Consider the following 10,136-nt stretch of genomic DNA (forward strand, 5'->3'; position numbering starts at 1 on the left):
ATGCCAATATCATCTAATGCATGACTATCTACATTAACATCTATATAAAAATTGTCATTTTCAATTTTATACTTTAGAGCATGATATATAGAATCTTTGTTAACTATAAAGTCATAGTTTGTAACATGTTGATCTTTTTTTTGAACTATTATTACAAGTCACTCTTAATTGGGCATGAAAGAATTATATATATATGCTCAATATTTTGAGTGAAACTTATTGTGTGTCCCTTGTATCTATATTGGCCCCTTATTGAATGTGTCACCTACAAAATTAGACTTACATGTGCAATCAACATTTCTTCTACCCAATTCAAATTTGCAAGTTCAAATAGTTGTGACTCTGGATCCATATTGTTTGCTATTGAGAATCTATTATTTATTATTTCTTGCTAACACCTATTGCACATTGTATCTTGTTCTATGTGGCTAACTTTAATTCCCAATATAACACTCTTGACACATGTAGCACATTGTAGGCCTAACTAAATCATCCAATTGATGTTGAAAGACTAGCTAAAGGTTTTGATAACTATTTCCAAATGTTTCATTGTAGTTCCTTTGAATCTTTATACCACAACCAACATCTTCATTTTTTTAAATTCAAGTTTTTATCCATAGGATTGAATTGTACAACACCCATCAATGCAACATGATCATTTTCAACCCTTGAGGTAGTTGTCATGCTATTGTTATGGACCTATATTTCATCTAATATTATTTGTGTTCTTCTTCTAGCATCACATTGCATGCCTCATTGATTGTGATTAAGACATTTATTTTCCTTTTTAGTTCCATTCATTTCATTCTGTCATCATTTTCTATAATCTATATGATATTGCCTCCTACAATCCCTTCTCTCATGAAGAGATGAAATATTAAAATTTCTATCAATATTTTCTACATTGTCCTCTGCTCCAAGTGGTGTTTGTTTTGGATGTAGTTGAGATTCTGTTATGTCCACATTTTTGTCCAACATGTCTTTATTTTTTATTCTTTCTAACATTATGTGCTCTAGGTCTCCAACATTACACTCATTTTCTTGTAGATTACACTTAGTGCAATTTTTATCTCTTTTTATTTCATTTGTTTCTTCACGTTCACATGATCTATAGTACAATTAATTTTGAGATATTTGAAGCTTGCCAGTCTCTATAGAATGAAAGTTAAAAGATGTAGTTGAAAGTCGTTGTTCATTTTCAACTTGTGTTGGTCTATATTATTCTAAGACTGGTGGATTGCCTAAATTACTTGTAGTCCCTACAACTTTCTATTGATTATGTATTTCTATATCATTCATGTCTTTTCTTTTTCTAGCATATCTCTATCTCTCTCTTTATTTTTTATTATACAGTATATGTTGTTTCTCCCTTTCTATATCATCCATCTTTTCTATTTGGCAAAGCCTATATTCTTTTTGATATTCTCTTTTATATTGTCTTCTCTCATCTTTAGGCTAAAAATTCACATGCCTTGGTGGCATATAGCTAAAAAATGAGAAGTAAAGTACAATTTAAAATATCTTTATTATTTTGATTGTTGAAGTATTTCAAATAAAATAAAAGAATGAAAATTTCACGTGCCAAAAAAATATTTTTTTGTATTTTCCAAAAGATTAAATTTTCCAAATATATATAACTCTCAAAAAATTTATTTGGAAAAAAATATTCTATATATTCATTTGTATAAAATCCATAGTTTTATTCCATATTTTTTTAAATCTTTCAATGATAGAATCTCCAACAAAAAAATCCCTTATTGTACCAAATTGAATAATATCTATAAATTGAAAAATACTATTATTCAATAAAAATCATCATGAATTTTTCAATGTAAAACATAAGAAACCCCCCAAAAATTAGGATTCTATTTTACAATTTAAAATTGTATTACATATAACCACATAATTTTAACAATTAACTAATCTATTGATTTCATTACAAATGTTAAAGTATTAAAGTATGCAAAAATATACATGATCTTTAAAAAGATTTTGTTGTATTATTCACATATGAAATGAGTATTTCATGAAATGGAAAATAACAAGATTCCATGTGAAAAATCATGACATGTCCAAATATAACACATTCTACACAAACAAATTTAAGGATTCGATTTAAAAAATTAAAAGTGCATTACATATAAAAATATAACTTAGACAATTTGAGTATGCATAAAATATAGACGATCTTAGGAAAAAAAATGTGTTCCATTGTTGACATATGAAATAAATTTTGTTGAGATTATTTCTTATCTATACTGAATAATGGTGTGCAAAGACACTAACTACTTCTCTCAACTAGTTCTTATCGGAACCCAAGTGGTACTTTAGTTTGACATTCACATAGTTAATAATACTTTTAATACTTTTTATTGTATTTGTAACATATATACTTTCTCCTTGAAATTGAGATATTTTAGTTTTTTCTTTGGACCATAATATCAATTCCTTTTTCTATATTTTGTTTTGCATGGACTCATAAAATTGTTGAATGATTTAATCAGTGGAACACAATGCAAAAGGACTAAAAAATTACAACCTAGACCTTCAATAGACTTTTGTATCCTTGTCATGGATATATATGACAAACTTTTTATTATGTGCAATTTTCTATGATAATTCATTAGTGTTGATCTTCTCAAATTAGATGCATTTAACAATTCTTGGAGTGAGGCTTTGCTTTGACTAACACCAATCAAGACCAGTTGTTCAACATGTAGTTCCTTTACCTTTCTTACAATAGGAATTTCCTCATTTAAGAAATCAAATTCTCCAATGATTATTTCATCAATTTCCTGTGCTATAATTACCTTCTCAAGAACAATTTTATATTTTTTGATTACCTTTCAAGTCATGTGAATACCTAACATTTCAAAATGGTTCCTCCATTTTGTAAATGTAGTGTGTATAACATCTTCACTATTATTATCTAAAAGAAATACATATTCTTTGGCCGACAATAGAGAACATTGTACACATTCATATGGATGAAAAAGAGATGAATTGCATGTATTTTCAACATTTTGTGGGGATTCATCATGAATAATTTCATCTTTCTTTGAAGTATCACAAGTCACATCATTGATTTCCACTTCAATAGGAGATGAACCACCTTCATCCTGATTTGTATTGTCAATACTTACAATAAAATTTTGGTTAACACCAAGAATTCATCTGGAGTCATAGTTGGGTCCAATGTGACATCATCTTTCACTAAATCCATTATATTTTTGCAATTCATGATATGATATTCAAATGTGCGATATATTGAGTGCACTAATAGTAATGTACATGGCTTTTGTAGCCACTCTATTGACATCTATATGACATCTATTGTTTGATTCTCAATTGAAGTTTCTTCTTGAGAATACCAATTTCAACTGGATAAAATTGGTGAACATAAATATTCTTTGTTTCATATAATGGATGCAACTAATTCTCATCTTCTTTTATGTCTTCTAGAAATTTATTAATTTTTCAAGATTTCATCAATTCTATTGACAATCTACAATATTCCCTCTTTTTAATATTTTTTAATTTACACAAATTGCCCAATGGTCCTCTAAAGTTGGATGGTGTTTTTAACTTCCATTTACAAATGCACATATATTTCTTGTTGGATAAAAGTTATATCACGCATCACCAAAAGTATTACTTTAAACATGAGCCACATCTATTTTTGTAGTTTCTATAACTTCTAGATCAACACAAGAGTAGTCACCAATAGTTATTGGAAACTTAAATAAATCTAAGCATCAATCCCTTGATTGTCTTGTTACTTGAACAATTTGTCTACACAACTCTAAAAGTAATAATTTATTAGGAGAGTAACGCAACTACTTCCAGGGATAATGATGGAAGCCAAAAACCCTTACATAAGTAAAATTTTGAAATTGGATATATACCAATTTCCATATTTTTCTATTTCATCAACAACCTCATTGGATATCCTTCCTTCCATTTCTTCATGAAGTTTTCTTACTACATTGAAATTGAAAGCATCGTTGACTTTGCAAAAATGTTTTTCACTTTTGATCATTTCCAGTTGAGGATAATAATTGTAAATTCCCAATTGAACCTTTTTGAACTTGTCATTCTTATTCAGTCTTGGAATTATATTTTGTAAAACCAAAAAATACACCAAATATGATGTCATTAAATTTTTTTTCTATGAGGAACATCAATTAATTGTTCATGCGAGTAGTTATTGATAATGGTTGCCTAGTTAAAAAAAAATTGCTCCAAACTTTGTTGATAAAATAAAGCATCCATGGCTCAAAATGAGTTGCACCAAGACGTCCAAAAACCCTACTCAATAGTGTGATATAATCTCTACCCTCTTTTGTAAAATCAACTATATGTTGTCCTCTAACAATTTTTTTAACATTGGTATTCTTTTGCTGCAATAATTTATCATTCAGAAAGTGTGTTGCAATTGAATAAATTTGGCCATAGTAATAATTGGTGATCTCAACATCATATTGGTCATTTTGTGGAATACTGAATGGTTCTTGTACAATTTATGGACTATTATCCAACAATGTTACACCCTATGAATTTTTAACTTTCCTATCCTTTGCATCATAGTATTGCACACATGCTAAAACTGATTCTATGGATTGAAGATAAATAGGGAGTGCAATTCCTTCAACCAATCTAGAAGTTGACAATCTTTTTTAGAGAAGAGACATTCCCTCACCATTTTTCATTCTATTTGAGAACTCCATAATATCGATGAAACCTAAATTTGTGTTTCCTATCTCTTTTAAGCTGAATTGAACATAGATTCTTGAAGATTCCTTGTGATTTGTAATTTACAGTGACTAATATAATCTTTCTAACTTGAAAATATTATTATATTAAAAAAAACTAATAAAAAAATGTGAAATTTAATCACATTGAACAAAAATAAAGCTTAGACACATATAAAACAAAATAAATTATTCTTTAATTTTATCAAAGAAATTTTTTATGGCATGAAGAAGTGTAATGAAATATTAAATCATGGAAAGAAATTATCTTATTCTTCAAAATACTAGATACATTATGTCGAAGGTAATCTACTTTAGGAGATAATCACTCCCAATTTCCAATACAAGAGACTAAAACCCAAAGATATTTGGATATCTACACAAACAAAAAAATGGCATATTGAACACCGTTGTTTTAGTATCAATATTCCATTATCCCAATCCTAAGCTTGACATAGCTGGGAATGCGAATATGCTTGAAGAGTTTGAGTATGAGGAAAGGATATTTCAAAAAACTATTGGTAACTTAAAAGAGATTCAAAACTATCCACAACAACACCTATCCACCAACATTTATTCTTGAACATGTCCACAACTAAATCCAATGAAATGTATTTAGATAGATTGACTACCAAAGATGTGGTTCTAATATATCTAGAATATAATTCCTCTATAAGATGTTCTCGATTCCATTCATTTTTTATAAAATTATCATATTCAATGATGAACTTAGGCCTTTGTGCATTGGTGACATATCCTATTACGGTCCTAGGGAATCATGCTCTGTGGAAACCCTCTTCATCACAACACACTTCAACTTTCATCTTGAAATGTAAGTTCATGTTTTATACCTTAACCTTAAAACAATTCATTTTTTTTTATTATAAACATGTAAATCAAAGCTTAATAGAAACAAAACATAGATTCAATGTTTTCAATTGTAATCCTTATAAAATATAATCATATAATATGTATAACTTTTTCATTCATGATATTATTTGAGAGAAGCAAGGTGAGACTAAAAAGGCAATAGTAACGGTAAATATAAAAGGAAACATTAGATTAAAAAGGAAAAGAAACTATTATTTAAAGGAATGAATGAAACAGAAAATAATTTTACTTAACAACGAGTTCCCTAAATTTTTCCATAACTTAAGCAAGAATCATTTTAAACAAGTGCCACATAGTGACATGTATTTGATGTAATTTATAATAGTTCAATTAGATAGAGTAGTAAAGTTAAAAATTTGGTAAAATTTAATATAATTTTATTTATATTTAATTAATATTATAAAAATGATTAATTTTTAATTTTTTTAAATTATACTTTTACATTGAAAATCTAATTTTTGATTTTAAAAAAAATTTAATAAAAAAATTATAACTAAAAATAATTTATAGTTAAATATAAATTTAATCCTACTATTATAACTAATTAAATTGTATCTTAAAGTATTAATATTTTATTTAAGCTTTAAAAATATCATGTGAAATATTATTCATAAAATATAATCACAAGTTATTATAAAAGAATTTTTTTTATTAAAATAATTGTATAGTAACATATTATTGATATAATAGTTTTACATAAAAAAATAATTTTACATTCTAAAATATCGGGTAGTGCTTTTTCAAAATTTGCTCCTATAAGACCCAAATTTATAAGCCAATCAAATTCAAGTAAAATATTTTTTTTTAATTTTAAAAATTAAAAATTTCATAAATAAACATTAGAAAAATTTAAAGTTAAAATTAAAATGAAAAATACTTACATCTAATTAGTTGAGATAGAAAAGTTTAATAACTAGTTAAGTACAATTGATTGCAATAGTATAGCCTATGACAAATACAATAATGGAGGAGTTCAAAGTAGGAATGCTTATTGGAGAATTTACATTAACCAAAATACAAGTACCCAACCACAACCGAGCTCTTCTATGATTGGGAAAACAATATGTTCCATCATGCTCATATTTCCAATGTACGAAAATGATAGAGTTAGGAAGAATATCATGGGAAATCCTCCTATCATTAAAGATGTCAAAATATTTCATAGATTTAATGGAGTTTCTTAAATTGGGACATCCATTTCCCTTGGTCTCATGCATAAGTGAAAAGTGACTTACTGTTCTCCTAATTAATAGTTTAGAAAGAGGCTAGCTATAGTACATTTATTTTTTAACATGTAGCTATAAATATAGTAAGGAGTCGAATTGCAAGGATGAATGATTTCTAAATGACCTAAAGCTCATACTACATAGGTGCATGTAACTTATCTTTTCAAACCCTTTTAGCTTAAATTGGTCTCTTAGCATATGGTTTGGTTAGGGTTGGTCCAAATCATTTAAAAAAATACTTACCATATAGAAGAATATAAATTCAATTGATAGTTAATTTTTTACTTTACTCTAAGAACATAATTTTAGATACAATATATTTATGTATCTTTTCATTTCAATTGCTTAACCAAACCAATACTCTAATTCAAAACACTTCTCCACTGTAAAATCTATAAATTATTTTCATAACTTGAAATCTTGATATTCTATCAACTATCTAAATAAAAGAATAACATCCACAAGATTCAAAACAAACCATAAATAATAACAATAATAAACGACTACAAAATCCAACACCCTCTTGATAAGGAGAAGACTCCATTGAAGTTTCATGAGCTTCTATGATCAACAACACCCATTAAATATTTGATTATGGAAATAATGAAGCTTCCTTTGTACTCCTATTAAGATAGTTCTTATTGTCTTAGTTTTTAGATCAGGACAATAAATTATCGTACAAGTCTTTTTATTCTGACTTTCTCTCTGATCTTTGCTTGGTAAATTTGTTCTTGAAACTTGTGTTAATATGTTCCATAACACTCACTTTAAAATTGAATGATGAATGAGTGATCTTTTAAAATATTTCCGATATTCTCATAGATTGTGGAATTTTCCATCCTTGCAATTTTATTGACATGTGAAAAAGAAGATAAAAGAAAGTGATGGTAAATGTTGGGACTCTCTCGTAGATGCTCTGGATTCAATGTCCCACAGGAAGTGATTGGTTTACACAGATCAGGTAATCATCCAAAACATTTACTTTGTAACAGATGTCCAAATTACACCACCAATGTAAAGCCATTAATAAAAAGTGCCAAAAAAGTAGGACGTGATATACAAATATTGATTATTTTATTTTTGAAAGTAATGGGGGAAGCATTCAAAAACAACTAAATCTGATTCTCCACTAAAATGTAGAAATGGGAATACAATTTTAATTATTCAAAAAACCTTTAATGCATTCAATTGTAAAATGTTTGAATGGTATTTGGGTTTGTGATAACTTGGAATGTTAGCTTTACCTTATTTAGAGCTTGGATTAGAGAAAAGGGGGAAAAAAACTCTTTGCTAATAACATGGGAGCTTTAGGAAGTGCAAACACAGTTTGATCTAGCATTCAAAGAAAAAACAATCCTTCATGTCGAATTTAACTTAATGTTACAAGATTCTTGTCACCCATGGACAATAGGAATAAAAAATTCATTAAGTGCACATAGAGCGAGATTTGGAATCTTGTTTAGATGGTTGCCAACTGGTTTCTCCCTTGATCTCCTTTTTTCCAATCCTTCTGCTCTCAAGTCACCTCCAAATTCTATTCTAATAGAAAGCATAACATCATATTTTTATTGTGAAACTCATTGACCCATCTTTCATTAGTAGTGAATTAACATGAATCCATCTCTCATGAAAATAAATGAAACACTGAGAAAAAGATAATCTTTTCCAATAACATGAGAGCCTCATATTAAACAAGAAAGTAATTTAAAAACATGTTAAATTATACAAACATTAGAAAGTTGCACGGTTTCGAGGTCTCTCTTATGAGATGGAAGGAACATCATATTAAATAAGAAAGTAATTTGAAAATATATTAAATTACCTAGATATTAGAGTGTTGCATGGTTTTGAGGTCTCTCTTATGAGACCAAAGGAGCCTCTAGGCTAATAATAGTTATAATATTAAATATGCTACTTGTTATAGTTAATTAGAGTTATAATATTAAATGTGGTGTTTGCTAGAATTGTTATCATTCTTTAAATAATGTTGTAAATCATTTGCCAAAAAATCAAACTACATTGTAGTCATTTTAAAATAAATATGAAATTTATCCTTCAAACTAATTTAAATAAATGAATAGTACGTGATATATTTGTCAAAATTATTTTTAAGAAATAGTTCGAAGAAAATGTAGTCTACAAAAAAACAAAAAAATTACTTAGAGATAAGTATTTTTGAATAATTTCAATATTTGTACAAAGTTTTGTTATTTATTTATAATTTTTTATGTTATAGAAATTATTTTTCTCAAATTTAATTGGGTGATTTTGTTTGGTCTTATAGGACCCCTATTTTTGGAGGCTTCCTCCATCTTATTTAGGCAACATTTTCGAGGTAAATATTAATATATAGATTTTTCTTTTCTAATTTAATATTTTTATATAATTGATAAATGCAAAATAAAAAAAAAATAATAATTATAACCATGTCATAAATGAATTTGTAACTTTCTTTTAATTTAATTTAAATCTAATATTTATGTTAATAAAGTGTTTAGAGCATTTTGTATATAATACCTACTAAGATACTTCTTTTTTCAAAATTTATTTTAAAGAATCAATATCTATTTAATTTATTAGAATTAATTAAATATTTTTTCCAAACTTCTATAAAGATATAATATTATAACAAAAATATTAAATTTATTATTTAAATTCTAATTTCTAATTACATAAAAACTATAATGACAATTTCATTATTTCATAAGTTTCAAATCTTAAACTCTAATTTTTGAGAGTCTTGACTAGTAAATTGACTATCATGTCTTGTTTATTAAAAATAAAAAATAAAAATATGATTATTTTAATAAGATATTAAAATACAAATTTTATTGGTTTATTCAAGAACTCTTTTCATTCTAAGAAAAAGATTAGTTAGAGATGATTATATGTAGTTATTGGTAAACAGATTTGTCTTCGCACAAACCTTCCAAAATTAACCCTTATATGCCCAAAAATGAAGACACAAATAGTCACCATGATGCAAGTAAAGGAAGAATAACTAGGTCCAAAGGCTGACCCAACTATCCAAACCACCCTAAAAGAGTTAACACAATGGAAGCAAACACAAAGAACAACAACCAAAGGAGGAAGAAGAGTGAAATACTTTTATTGATTCATCAAAATATCTTCATATATTCCTAGCTATAAGGCCTTCTAGGTTATGGTCAAACAAAAATACATTCACATTCAAAAATCCAACAACAAATTCACACTTTCTAGTTCTTCTCTCCAATCCTTTTCCCAAAAAGTTGCCTAACTCTAAGCC

The sequence above is a fragment of the Cupressus sempervirens genome, chromosome 6, assembly GCF_028749045.1.
Source record: "Cupressus sempervirens isolate cs-2001-9-10 chromosome 6, ASM2874904v1, whole genome shotgun sequence".
Taxonomy (NCBI): Eukaryota; Viridiplantae; Streptophyta; class Pinopsida; order Cupressales; family Cupressaceae; genus Cupressus; species Cupressus sempervirens.